This window comes from Pyrgilauda ruficollis, unplaced genomic scaffold (assembly GCF_017590135.1).
Source record: "Pyrgilauda ruficollis isolate IOZ18807 unplaced genomic scaffold, ASM1759013v1 scaffold12, whole genome shotgun sequence".
Lineage (NCBI taxonomy): Eukaryota > Metazoa > Chordata > Aves > Passeriformes > Passeridae > Pyrgilauda > Pyrgilauda ruficollis.
In genome coordinates, this window is record NW_024510321.1 from 1908470 (window position 1) to 1923721 (window position 15252).

A 15252-nucleotide genomic window follows, 5' to 3' on the forward strand; every position below is an offset into this window, starting at 1 on the left:
CCTCCAACCCCTGCTCCTGTGCAGCAGCCAGGCAGGGACTGGCCTCAGTTGTGTGAATCACAGGATAATTTGGGTTGGAAGGGACCTTTAAAGGTGATCTGGTCCAACCCCCTGCACTGAGCAGGGACATCTTCAACCAGGTCAGGTTGGTCAGAGCCCTGAGCAGGTACCTGTGCTCAGGCACTTCAGAAAGGTCAAGTCTAAGGATTAAAGAATCCTTCTCTGTAACAAAAGCGTCGTGTTTGGGATACAGAAAGATGGGGTCGACTGATGAGGCATTTAAAAGATAGTTTACTGCAAAATCACTCTCATGGAAGGGTGAGGCTATAAGGTTGTTACATCCAAAGCCATCACTTCAGAAGCCCTCATAATTCTAGTTACAATGTCTTGTATAAATTTCTTATCCAATCAGCTGCTTCCACAAAGCTCACTATCATCTTCACAACCAACTGCTGATTGCTACATTTTACACAATTTGCTGCAATGTGTCTTTTTCTATCCAATCATAACTCTACAGAAACTTATTGCTGTATCTTCTACTTTTTACCAACTCTACAAGTCCTATTGTTAGACTTTAATTGTCTAATAATAGAACTATATGGTTCTAGAGTTCTATAGAAGTATAATTGTTTTAATTAATTAATTAATTTATAGTTCTGTACAAGTATAAATAGATACTATCTTGCTTAACCTATTTATTTTCTTATATGAGGCATATTTCTACTTGCTAAACTTAAACTACCAATCTTTATTCTTATTTTGTTTGTTTCACTAGTCTATTCTAAAGCTCCAAGCCTTCCCTAAGGTCTTAGGTCAAAGACTGTATCTCTATCCATCTCTATCTCCATCTCCATCTCTGAGCTTGTATGCTCAAGGCCTTGGGAGCTCTCTGTGCTTGCATTTCCCACAGGACTGCATAAGCTTTTGGAGAAAAAAACCCAAACACAAATCATAGAATTGCCCCTTAGGGTGCACACGTCCCTCAGTGCCTGTCCACAGAGCAGCTCACACAGTGTGGGCTCTTTTTGCAACGTGAAACACCAAAATGCATAAAACCCCATGACAAACTGACAGGTTTGCACAACTCAATCCACATCTGAAACCTGCTGTACCCGTGGATTTCTGCTGAAAACATGTCAGACTCAACTGACTTTATAAACACCCTCACACGTGCTTGTGTGCTTTTCAGTGTATATGAACTTCTTTGACATATTTCTGACATATCTTCTGCAAATATCACAGATCCGCTGAAGCACAGAATGGTTTGGGTTGGAAGGAACGTTATAGATCATCTCATTCCAGCCCCTGCCATGGGCAGGGACACCTTCCACCAGAAGGAAAATGCTCAGTCCCAGGTTTGGAGTAGGAGAGTGATGATTTCACTGGTCCTGAGCTACATCCTGTGCATGAAGGTGCATTGTCTGCACAAAGTAGCTCAACACAAGCATCCATTAAGTTTGCTTGAAGGTTTTGTTTCAGCTTTGCTGATGGGCATTTTCTCCTTTTAATAAAATTACTCATTTTGCATGTTTTACACACTCACTGAGAAATATCTGTGCCCAGCAATATTTCTCCACATTTGTGCTGTTCTCCAGGCTCACCTTCACCTGCTTACAGCAGCTGCCTCTCTCATCCTCATGGTTTTCCCCTTCTTGGTGTTCACAGCCTTTCAATATGTGTACATACTTGCTTTGCTCAACACTGACAAGCATTGGGAAGTTGCTTGCAAAGCAAAAAAAAAAGAGAAAAAGTTGCATAAAAACATTTTGTCAAAGCTGCCAACATCATAAATCTTCGGGAACCACACAGTTCCCTCTCCTGCTGGACTCATAAAGGCAGGGATGTAAAACCAAACAGCTCCAATCTGCAGCCTCTCCAACTCTCTGTGCTCCCAGGGATTGGGAGGAAAGCCTTGAGCCTGTGCAGCCCCACAGCTCCTTCCATAAATCACTTCCTCACACGTTCTGCAGTGACAGCAGCTCCCAGCCACGAGATGTTTGTGGTTCACATGGGACAGGCTCCTTGGGAAGTGATTGCAGCAGCCCCATCTGCAGCACAGAGCTGAAACGCTGGGCAGTCAGAGCCAATTAAAAACCAAACTCATCAGACCTCCTGGTCCCTAGTTCAGCAACTGAGGATCACATGCTTTTCCCTGTCACTCACACATCAGCATCTTTTTGGGTGGTGTTATTCATCAGTTGTTGAGAAATGAATCAACAACCTGAACAATCAAACTGTCTCACCTCGGTTATTTTGCTGCTCACAGACAGTTTTATTGGCACAACAGTGTGTGTACCACTGGAGCAGGCACATACATCCCATCTGTGTCACTGCTGAAATGGGGATATTTTGTTTGCCAGGACCAGATTAACATCTGCATCCAGAATCAGGTGGAAGACTTTTTTAGGTTGAAAGATGTTAGTGGGGCTGTGTATTCTATTGCCACCTGTTAGAGGTGGGGCAGTTCTTCTCTGTTAATGGGGCAGTTTTCTCTATCTCTCCCACAGCCAATCCTCCCTCCAGGAGATCTCTGCTGTCCATGGCCACTGAGTGTCCCTGCAGGGCTGATCAAATTCCAGCATCCCATGGGGAGATGCAAGACTCGCCTCAAACTCTGCAGAGATGATGCCAAATATGTAGCTGTTTCCACACAGAGAGCATTTGGTGTGTGGGATTCAAAACAGGCTTTCAAAAGGTGGGGGTTTCCCAAATATCTTTTTGCTTTATGACACCTCCACAGGATTCCTGGACCTCTGTCCCTAAGGAAAAATCTCAAATCTGCTGCAGGAGAAGGTACCAACACCTCAATTCCTACCTCTCTCCAAGGGCAGGAGAAGCTCCCTCCTCTCCATCAGGATCCACCTCACTGAGAAGGACAACCAGGATGAGGTATCGCCATGTGTGTTTTCTACATCCCCTGTTTTCTAGTAGGATTAAGCTGAGAGGGGTGAAAAAAAAAAAATAGAGACAGCAAAAGCTATAAAATAATTGTAACTCACACAAGAGCCAAGGAAAACATTCCCAAGTCACAGAGGAGTTTTTCACTGCAGAACTGCAGGTCTTGGCTGCAGAGCTGAAGGAAGAAAAATCCATCAAAAGCAACTCTGAGGCTTTCCTGACTCAGCTTTGGGACTGGGATGTGCCATAAGCCCTGGGGCAGGCACGTGGCTGGTGGGCAGCTGGAAGGAATTCCTTGCTGTGGAGATGGAGATGGGAGCAGGCAGTGCTGACATCCCCAGCAGTGCTGGGAGAGCTCAGCCCTGCGAGAAATCTGGGGGTGGGGGATGGCTCCTGGCTGCCCAGCCAGAGCTTGCACACAGGGAAAACCTCTCCTGTGAGGAAAAGGTGGCAGAATTGTTCAGCCTGGAGAAGAGAAGTCTCTGGAGAGACCTCACTGCAGCCTTTCATCACCTGAAGGGGTTACAAGAATCCCAGAGAGGGACTTCTGACAGGGCAGGTAGTGACAGGAGGGGGAATGGCTTCAAACTGGCAGAGGGCAGGGTTAGATGGGATATTGGGAACAAATTCTTCCCTCTCAGGGTGGGGAGAACATGGCACAGCTTTCCCAGAGAAGCTGTGGCTGCCCCTGGATCCCTGGAAGTGTCCAAGGCCAGGCTGGATGGGGCTTGGAGCACCCTGGGATGGTGGAAGGTGTCCCTGCCCATGGCTGGCAGTGTTTTGAATATTCTTTTTTAATACCCTTTAATAATGCCTTTTACATATGAGATCCCCTGGCTCACCAGAGAATTTTTGCCATTTTTCCACAGGCTGCAGAAGAGATCTTGCAGTTTTCAGTGAATTTAATTGCCTCCTTCATGAACAAGAAGGTAAACAAAGCAGAGTTTCACGTGGTGCCAAACATGATTTATCTCCAGTCTTTTGTTGTGGTTTATTAGCTAATTCATACACAGCTTGGATCAAGAGCCATTATGAGCTCATATTTTTCCAGCACAAATTCACTGTAAGTAAAGAAAATTAGCTGCTCACATTAGTGCTCAGCATAAAATTAAAAGGGAATTATTCAAGGTTTGACATGAATTAGTAAATGCACAGGCAGTGGCATTTTAGAGTCAGACATGGGAAAGTTAAAAACCTCTCTTCTGCCTTTTTCACAGATGCATGTTTTATTTGTAGTGTTTTGGAGAAATCAGTGAGTGTAACTGACTCATGGCCACTTCATACTTCTCAAACTTCAAAACAACAATCAGGAGCTTTTAGCAGGTCACCAAGTCTGAGATGGAAAAGACCTAGGATCCTCACATCCCAGCTTTTTCCAGATTTTTTTCCTTTCTCTACTGATCAGGAATATATGTTTAAATATCTATATAATGGATCCATCAGCAGGTTTTTCAGACTCTAATAATCTACCCACAGAAGCTCAAGGCCAGGCTGGTCAGGGCTTGGAGCACCCTGGGATAGTGGGAGGTGTCCCTGCCCATGGCAGGGGTGGAACTGGATGAGCTTTGAGATCCCTCTCAACCCAAACCATTCCAGGATTCTGTGACAGTGATGAAAGAGGCATTAATTGAAATAACATTTTCCACACTTGTTTTTCTTTGTGCTATTCCTGGCAGAGGGGGTGTGCAGGTAGCAGTGTTTGATTTTTAAGCAGCCTCAAAGCTCTTCCATATCCCCGAGGCTGGGAGCAGCCTGGGTGAGAATTGTGGAGACCTGAGCTCCTGCAGGAAGTTCATGCCAGGGTTTTAACAAGCTCCCAGCAATGTTTGCTTTTCCTGAAAAGTGTATCCTTATTATGGAAAGTTCTCCTTTGCCAAAAGTTCACCCCTGGATGAGATCTCAGACATTTTCTTCCAGCCCTTGTTCTTAGCACATGGGAGAGATCAGAAACGTGGACACTTTGAGATAAAAACCATGAATCTTCTCAAGCAGCTTTTATTCAGACCTTTCCACTCTCAGGCACCACTTTGTGGCTGAACCAGACCAAACACAAATCATTTCAGGCTGATGGCAGAATTATTCCTGCTGCCACAAAGGGTGGATTTCACTCTCAGCCACATCAGAAGGGAGAAAACAAAACCTGAAATCCTTTCCCTCCCCATGGCTACAGCAGCTCTGTCCATCAAGAGTTCACTGGAAATCTGTCATTGCATCATAGCACAAGTGAACTTCACCAGGACCACCTCAAAGGGAGGGAAAAAGTGGAAGAAAACATTCTGCAAAATGTTCATGAACTTGTTGGAAAAAGAAATTTCTTTTTGGTATTAGTCTTCTAAACTTTCATCACTTTTTTTCTTCTAAGCCTTTATCACTTTTATAGTTTTTAATGAATATTAAAAACTTTGGAACCAAGAATGATTTTCAAGATGAAAAAAAAAAAATAAAACCATACAAAAATGGACCAAAGCAATTTGGTGCTCTTTTGGGGCTGCCTCCTCCCTTATCTGCATATCCATCTACCTGAGGCACCAATGAAACACAGAGCACACAGGTTTCCCCTACAGGGATAAGAAAAAGCCATAAGAAAATGCCAGGTAGGACAGGGCTTGGAGCAGCCTGGGAGAGTGGAAGGTGTCCCTGGCCATGGCAGGGCATTGGAACTGGATGTTTCTTAAGGTCTCTTCCAACCCAAATAATTCTGGAATTCTAGGATTTTAAATGTTCCTGGTGAGGCCATGGAGATGGAGGTACCACTGCAGGAATTCCTCTCTGCATAATTCCTTCTCCTGGGCAAGAAGAGACAAAGCGTAACACAAGTGAGCACCACAGAAACTCAAGCACCTCTTATTTTAAAAATGGACAATGTCAGGAATGTTACAACAAATTAACTTTTGGTATTCATAGCTTTTATCCTTTGAGAGTTTACAAAACTAATGAGTTCCATTAGTCAGTTCTTCTTTCAAGTGCTTGCTACTTTCTAGAGTTTGATCAGAAAATTCAAGGTCTCATTTTTAATCCATGGTTACTCTGTAAATTAGCCCTGTCATAATTTAAAGCTTGGTCAGGAGAATCTGGTTAATATTGAAATAAAACTCTAAATAAATTTGAAGTGCAGATCTTGCTGTCTTCATTCAAAAGGTCTTAGTGCCACCCCCCAAGTGCCTTGATTTCCTCTTTCTTTTTGAACTTCATGGATAGAATAAACTAAAATCAGTCACTTTAACCCCATTTTGTGTTATTTTTGGAGAAGGTCTTGCCCTGTAGATGAGAAACTCCAACAGCTGCTCAAGGTACAATGAGGACACAACCTCTGGTGCTGGATAAAAGGATCCATCCCAGCTCACGTGGGATGTCCAGGATGTAGGAATGAGCCTTTGAGCTTCTCACTCAGTAAAAGGGAGAGGAACAGGCACTGAGGCCACAACTCACCTGTCCTCTCCCAGGCACAGGTGAGATGAATTCCCCTTTTATTCCCCTCTTATTTTATATATGTGCTGAATTCCCTCAGCACAGAAATTATCCACATTCTGAACCTGCTTAAATCCAACCTGGATTGTTTCACTGGGGCTTCACTTTTATTTTGGTCTAATGTGATGATGAATCACATCTATTGTTTTTTTCCATGGAGCTCCTTTTGGATCCAGAGTGGTGTAAGTGGGAGGAGAAAACTGCTAATGATATCATTATCATCCTTTTAGAGGAAATCAGTTCCTGAATCAGACTGTCACTACAAAATTCATTTTGCCAACTTGAACACTGCAATATTTATTTTATGCAGACATTCTACGTGGGGAAAAGTTTTTTTAAAAAACAAAATTTAAAAATCTGTCCTCAATGGAAACAATAAGAGTAAAGCAACCACTAACTAAAGAGAGAGGAGAAATCTCTTCTTCTGGAGGGATAGATGATATGAAACAAAATACAATAGAAAAGAAAATACTCAGAATCTTCATTATCTGTAGTTTCTTTTTCATTCACTTCCAGAGGAAGCAGCCAAGGAATACCTCAGGAGATCCTGAAGGACAGGAGATGCCTGAGTGCTGCTAAGGGAATGAGACCCTTGGACAGTGCCTGGGACCATTCCCAGTGTGAAACAGGCCTTTCCAGACTGTAACAGGAGCTGGAAGTCCCCACCAGAGTCAAATGTCACTCTCATAATTACTCTTCACTTCAACAGTTTTACCCCATTATAACCCCAGTGAGTCCTGCTGCTCTGATTTATGTCAGCATTCACCCAAAACATTCCCTGAACACCCACAGCATTATTTCTAAATATCTCTGGTGTGAACCATGGGGGAATTTGGTTGTGGAATCAGCTCTAATTTAAAGAACACAGAGGACCAGAGTGAGATCTAGCAAAAAAAAAATGCTCACTTTGTCCTTGGTTTGTTTTTTTTTTTTTGTTTTGTTTTGTTTTGGGGTTTTTTTGGTTTTTTTTTTTTGGTACTTCCACCCCATGCCCCAGCAAAACAAAGCAATTTGGTGCTCTTTTGGGGCTGCCTCCTCCCTTATCTGCATATCCATCTACCTGAGGCACCAATGAAACACAGAGCACACAGGTTTCCCCTACAGGGATAAGAAAAAGCCATAAGAAAATGCCAGGTAGGACAGGGCTTGGAGCAGCCTGGGAGAGTGGAAGGTGTCCCTGGCCATGGCAGGGCATTGGAACTGGATGTTTCTTAAGGTCTCTTCCAACCCAAATAATTCTGGAATTCTAAGATTTTAAATGTTCCTGGTGAGGCCAAGGAGATGGAGGTACCACTGCAGGAATTCCTCTCTGCATAATTCCTTCTCCTGAGCAAGAAGAGACAAAGCGTAACACAAGTGAGCACCACAGAAACTCAAGCACCTCTTATTTTTTAATATTTCTCTTTTTTTTTTATTTGAAAGAAGCAACAGAGTGTGGAGTGAAGCCAAATTAAAGAAGAAAAAGTCAGAACAAAGAGGTGACCTTGTATTTCATCTCTGATTAATGCAGGTTATTTATTGTGAATAAAAAAGCACCACTGGAGACTGTACCTTGTGCTTGAGGCACTTTTCTGTCTATAAATAGAGAGTGCTCAAGGCTCTTTGAAAATATATATAAAAAATGAAGAAATAAAACATCCCAAGAGATCATGTTTTGGACAGATTAATCAAAGGGCAGCTTCTACTGGAACTGAGGTCATAGAAGAGAAAGTACACTGAGATTTAGAGGTGTGTCCTGCCTCATCCCAGGATTCTGAGATTTCTGGTCTTACTGGAGAAAAGCAGTGTCTGTGGAGAAATCTGAGATGATCTCTGTATTGCAGGTGACTTAGCCTGAGCTGAGTTCCCTCCTGGAACTGCAGACTCTTTGGATCTGAAATACCCTCTGGGGTCCCAGTTGTTGGTTTCTCTGGGTCTGGATTGAAGGCACTTGAGGCAGTATTTTATGTTTTACTCAGGTGTTTATTATTTCTTATCAGTAAAACAGTCTCACTACTGTGAGTTTGGCAGCTTTTCATTAGAAGGCACAAAATGGCCACAATCTCTTGTTCCAAGGTCTTTTAAGACTAAACTATCCAATTAAGAACTGACACCTAGATTATTTTCCCTTTTAACCCAATAACTGATCCCAAAGAGCCCCAATGTGGACTTTTCTGCCCAATTACAAAATGCCACCCAAACCCATGAAGAAGAAGAAGAAGCAGCATGAAGAAGAAGCCCAGGACAGCACCCTGTGCCCTCCATCTTGCTCCCATCCACAACACACTAAAAATCCCAAAACCTAAATGTCTCACCAAGTGACACACCCACACTGCTCTCTATAATCTATTTCACACTTTTGTGGGTTCTGGTCTATCTTGAAGTCCAGGAAACTTTCTCCATGAATGAGGGTCAGAGTCAGTGCTCCCCTGGGGGTCAGGGCACCCCAGAGCAGACACAGAAATATTCCCAGTGCTCTGGGCTTCCACAATACCCCAGGGTACTGGAGATCTCTCCATGGAGCTGGGAGATGGGACAGGTAAAGCCAGCTGGGATAACCCAGGTGAGGCAAAGAATCATCAAACTGGAGAATAATTGAGGTTCAAAAAACCTATCAGTGCCAGGTCCACTGCTAAACCATGTCCTTAAACACCTCCAATAGCAGGAGATGCTGTCTGGGCAACTGAATCAGGACTTCAGAGTCCGTGCAGTAAATGTTCTGAGTCTCCTCCACGTGGCATTTTTCTTTCCTTCTTAGCCCCAAAGAGCCAAAATCTGGTAGGATCTGTGATCTTAGGTGATTTGTCCTTGTCCCCAAGCACCTCACCACCTCTAACATGGTTCTCCAAGGAGAGGGGCTTGTGCTGGTTTTTTGAACTCTGTGCATTTCAAGGACCTGTTTCTGCCTGGATGAGGCACTCGCTGCTTTGGACTGTCACAGTCACGTACTCCAAATAGTGAAGAACTGCATTCCCTGGGAATGGAGGGAATTTGGTGTGGAAACACTGAAATACAGAGTCTGAGCAAGGCTGATCTTCTGCAGAGTCACTTCTCCCCACTTTCACCACAGCAATTTTGCCCATGCAATGTAAAATCATGGCAGTCTGGGAGTATCTGCTGCACTGCAACCACTCCACTTCCCAGTCCCTGGTCTCACAGAGAGAAATTATTTCTGTGTGAGAAGGAGGTAAAGGAGGTGAGGTCACATTAAGGTATTCATTATCTGGAGAAAATATGGTGTTTTCTCCAGATAATAGTGTTTTCTCTCAGAGTGTTACTTGGGAGAAGACCAGAAAAAAACCCAGAAGTAACTGACTAACTAACTAAATAAATAAATAAAATAATATAAAATTCCAGTCCTGGAGACAAGGCACACCAAGCCATGGGGTGTTGGCTTGGTCAGACCCAGGTTTTGCCTTGCAGGTCAGGTGGGTTGAGAGAAAGAGCACAGGGTTACCATCCATCAGCTGAGCCCTGCTGCTGCAGCACCACGTGCAGCCCTGACAGGCAGGGAAAGGCTGGGGCTGCCTGAATCAGCAGCAAAAGGCTTCTTTTTCATGATCAAGTGTCTTGGTTTGAAAAGACAGGTGTCTGCTAAGGAAGGCGGGAGGTGGGAAATAGAACACACAGCCAACTACACCTTGCAACCTGAGACATCAAGCTTGAGTGGTTTAATTGGAAAAGCTGCTTCTTTTCTGTCAGAGGTCAGTCATTTCTACCACTCTGGACACAAGTTCTGTGTCCATTTTGGCAGTGAAATCCTGCACAAGCATCCACCCCATCCAGCTTCTGGCACTGACCCCAGGTAGAGAAGTGTCTTCTGTTAAATTGCCCTGTGTTCCTTCTGTGGCCCATGGAGAGCCAGTTAATACCATCAGGAGGCCAGAGCATGACTTATCTCATTTAAAATAGGAATTTGAAAGAGAATTTTAGGCCTCTGTAAGTGTCTGTTCCTCTCTCATGGTAATAAGTGAGCTGAGGGGGACTGCTCTGGGTTTACACAGAGACATTGAATGCCAGAATAACTGGAGATGGAGGGGACCTTTAAAGGTCACAGAGTCCAACCCCTTCTCAATGAGCAGAGACAGCTTCAGTGAGATCAGGTTAATCCAGCCCCATCTAGCCTGGCCTTGAATGGGCCACAGGGGCCTGGCCTTGGATGATGGGGCAGCCACAGCTTCCCTGGGCAACTGTGCCAAGGCCTCACAACCCTGACTGTAAAAATCTTTCTGATATTTACTCAAACCTATCCTCTTTCCATTTGAAGCTGTTGTCCTTGTCCTGTCACTCCATGCCTTGTCCCCAGTCCCTATAAATCTTTCCCTTTAGGCCCTGGAAAGGCTCTGAGGTTCCCCTGGAGCCTTCTCCTCTCCAGTTGAACATTCCCCGCTCTCCCAGCCTGGCTCCTGAGGATGTCAGATGAATCTTGCCTGATCTTTTTTTCCCCAGCCCACACAACCTGCCCCAAACCCAGCTGAGGATCCAAGACTTTTATTGAGGACAATCCTGTGGTAAAAGCAGCAGCCGCCACCACAGCACGGCCTGGTCTGAAACAGCCCAGCTGTTACACATGGACAGCCAGAAAATTGTGAGTAACAGCAATTTTCTTGTATCAAAATGTTTTGCTGACTGCAGGATACAGTAAAAAGGTAGAGAATAATCTTGAAGGCTTCTTTTTTACAGTTCAAGGCAATGCCTTAAGTTTTAGCTTTCATATTTTCCAGATTCTGTACTGCATTGGTGTATAACTGAACTTCATATGAAGTGTTAGCAAGTTCTCCTCACAGTTCAGTCACACAAAACAATCCTTTTCCAGCCCCAGAACCAAGGACACCACTGCAGCTTCAGGCCCAAAAAGTACAAACAGTGAATTGAGGAGAGTAATCTGGGAGGATGGGACTGCAAAACCTGAAGCTGTAATTGGACAATTAACTCCAATATGGAAATGGACCAAAACTCGTGACTTGGAGTCCATCTTGGGTAGAGCCACGGCCAGGCTCTTGTACTGCCCAAGGTGTATCCTTTGAAGGCCTTTTTAATAAATCCCTACTTTATTCCTTTAACACTGTATAGCCTCCGTTCTAGGCAGCCTCTCTAAGCATCAAAGGTCCTGCTAAATATCTCCAGTTTATGAGTGCTTTGATGCAGCTGAGAAACTGCTCCTGAAAACACATTCTCCCTGGAGCATCAACACACTGTGATCTAAACAAAGAGGGCAAGAGTTCTCAGCAAAAATCCCAGTCTCTTTAGGTCTGACAGTATGTGCAATTTTAAATCCATTATCCACCAATCTGCCAGCTGTGCTTCTTCCATCACTTTTTCCAACAAAAGTATTATATCAGAGGCTGGTAGCTGTCATAAGGCTTTGATCCATCTTCAAATTGCCATTCTGGATTTAATATGACATTGCTAGCTGAGTCAAAGCAAGAGAAATTTCTCTAATTCCAGCATTTAACAACCTTTCTGTCTGCTAGCCATGCTCAGCCATGGCAACAGAGGAATGTCTATCTTGGATCTGTGTTCCTGGGCCTTGTGATAGGCACTGGCCTAATCTTTGTGTTTCAGGCAGAAAAGTAAACCCACAACACAAGCCCATCCCACCCTCTGAGACTGTTCCCTGACTCATTAACAGCAGGAGACAAACAGCTTTGACAAGAGAATCCTCTTCGCTGCAAGGGAAGGAGCTGTTGCAGACAGAGCCAACGTGCCTGAAATAACCCAAGAGCCCCCAACACCCATTTCAGGGACATCTACAGAGCAGTGGCACCATTGCACCTTCCAACAGTGATGGATGTCTGCATTTTCCATGACATTTTCCCTGTGGAGGAGGAATCAGCAGCCCAGGATTAACTTTGTGCAAGCTTTGGTTCAATATAACTCACGTGCACACCCACAGTTTGCAGGGCAAGCCCTTGGCAATCCCAGCAGAAACATTTGGGATTCAACAAGTAGCTCTTAACTGGAGCTTTCCAAAATTAGCAAACTCACTCCCCACCCACAGGGGCCATCCCTGCCCAAGCTGTGAGTGCTTTTTTGGAGTGAAGTAGTATTTGTGTAGCTTGCAATAGCTCCAACACAGCGTGGAAAATCCTGCTTGTTCAAGCACCTTGTTCTGATGTACAAAAATAGACAGGGTATGTGTTATCCTTCCATGTGAATGGGAACAGGGTAGGAAACAGGGACCATGAAAGGAAATTATGGAGGAGTTGTGCTGTGCTTTAGTCCTTTGAACAGCCTGGGCTGGGACACCAGCTGAAGCCCCAGCAGGAACATGGACATCTCCTGGAAATCTCAAAGAAAGAATGGGTCAAGGCTGCGATTTCCTGGAAATCTCAAGGGAAGATTGAGTCAAGGTTGTGCTTTCCTGGAAATCTCAAGGGAAGAGAAGAATGGGTCAAGGCTGTGATTTCCTGGAAATCTCAAGGGAAGACTGGGTCAGGGTTGTGATTTCCTGGAAATCTCAAGGGAAGACTGGGTCAGGGTTGTGATTTCCTGGAAATCTCAAGGGAAGATTGAGTCAAGGTTGTGCTTTCCTGGAAATCTCAAGGGAAGGATCTTCCTCAGAGATGTCCAGGAGCCGATCCCAATGAAAGCACGTAGAAATAATGGGATGAGGCAGTCAACCACTGAGGCTAAAGACTGGGTTTGTCTTGATGTTCAGATATGAAAAGACAGGAAGAATTTCAGAGGAAAAGGTTTACTGGCTCCTCTGGTTTATGCAGCAGACACATCATCCATTTAGCTGTCTGGAGTGAGTGCTAACCTACAGAATGGAAAATATATCAGGTTCTAAAAAGAATCAAGGTAAAATGACCCAAATAAATTCATTGAACTGCTGAGCACCAAGTGAAAATGCAAAATGCTCAACACAAATTACAGATGTGTACAGAAAGCAGCCATTCCTCTGTCCTTTCAGAAATGCCTCAGTGAGAGCAGGCCATTCCTTATGAGCATCCCTTTCTCAAGCTGAACATGTCACATTCCTGACACCATCCAGGGGCTGTTTGTTTCCTCTGTGAAAACCCCAGGGCAAAGCAGGACAATCATGGAATCCCTGCTCAGCCTGGTTTCACCTCACAGTGCTGCAGAGTTCTCTTCTCCTGATCCTTCTCTTACATCTGCCAGGAGACAGCAGCTGCTCAAAGAATCCAGGAAGTGCAATCAGAGAAAAGATCCATCCTACCCAGGTTGGTTTTGTGCCATGAAAGCTTTGAGAAGCTTTCTATTCCCACTGAGAAGCTCTCTAGGTCCCATTCTACTTCTGAGTCTGAAATCATTGCTGGATTTGCAAAATCTGTGCTCAAGGGGCCATCAGATGCATTGGACTGGTGGGGACTGGAGTCTTCTGTTCTCTCCCCATTTTCTTGCAGACATAGAAGCCAAAGTTCTGCAAGTTCAAGCAGGGATTGGTCGTCTTGGTCCCAGCCCTCATCTCCCCTTTTAGCCTCTCCAAAAAGACACCTGTAAATCCTCCTTAAGAATAATCTTAGTTGGCATCCTCTCCAAACACCTTGAAAAACTCATGAACAGACCCCAGATTCCCAAGAAAGCACCAAGACAACATTCCACAGCTCTGGGGACAGTTTTCCTCTCTGCAGACTAGAGAGCTCCGTGAGCCACCCGCTGCTCTCCTGAGGGATTGTTGTTACCCACGAAGCAGCACTGGGAAATTTCCTGTGTGGGTTGGAAGCTGCCACTGCTGGTTCTGGGGAGGGTCAGTCTGTCTGTCCCCCCTCTCTGTACACCCTGCATGGCTGTGATGTCCCTGCTCCTGCACCCCTGGGCCCTGACATCTCCTCTGCCTTTGCAAGCCCTCCCCTAATCCAAGCTCCCCTGCAGGTCATGCTGGCTCCAGCTTTTCCCCGTTCTAGAGAGCTATTTCCTTCTCCACGTCCTCTCAGGCCTGCTGAGGAGCTCTCCAAGGAGTTTGCAATGTCAAAACACCCTCGTAAATCAGTTCTCTGCAGCTTTCCCAAGAATGAGCGCACAGGCGCCGCCGTGTCCCTTGGAGCCATTTCCCACCGTTCCCTTTAAGAGAATCCAAGCTGCTCCCTGGATTCTCAGCCCCCAAAAATTCCTCCAGTGTTTTTCTCATTGCGTTTCAGAGCGCACAAGTAGGTGTTTGCAAACAAGCCCAGCCAAACACGAAGCCCCACACTCCTCCATCCTGACTCAACTCAGGCATCAGGGGGAAATTTGACAAGCTGTGCAATGCATTATCTCATCCCTGCTGCAGCTTTCACCCACACCCTGTCCAATCAGGAGCCAGTTATCCCACTAAAAATGTCAAACCAGCTCAAAAAAGGATGCTCAAAAATACCTCATTGCTTTACAGAACCTTATGCTGTTCATAACTCTTTTCTGCAAGGTTTTGTTTTGTATTTTTTAATTATTGTTGCAGCAAATTGGCAGCTCACCCTGCCCTGTGACACTGAACAATCAGGTGGGTGCTCAGCTGCAACGAAGGAACACTTCTAAAGTTGCCATCCCAGCCTTCAGGGCTTGATGGCTGTTGGTAGCAAAGTGATTCCTCACACTGACACAGCTGAAATCCACTAATAAGCTCCTGCTGGGATATTGCTTTCTCACCCATCCAGCAGCAAAACTTCTGAGAAACTCCCTGCCAAAATAAATGCCACTGAGAACTCCACCTGTCCTTCCCTGGATTTTCCAGCACAAAGTGCTTTGAACAACAACAACAAAAAAAGTGGCACCAGGGGAGGAAGAGAGTCTGACATAAAGCCCATCTCTGACCTTATTATTGCAACGAGTATTTTATAATACACAAGAAAGCCAAGTGACACTGGAGAAGACAAGGAGGGAAGGGGGACCATATGTCTCACCTCCGTGGCTGTCAGCACATTTCTGACTTGTTAGAAAACCTGGTCCTTGGCCAAATGCTCTGTT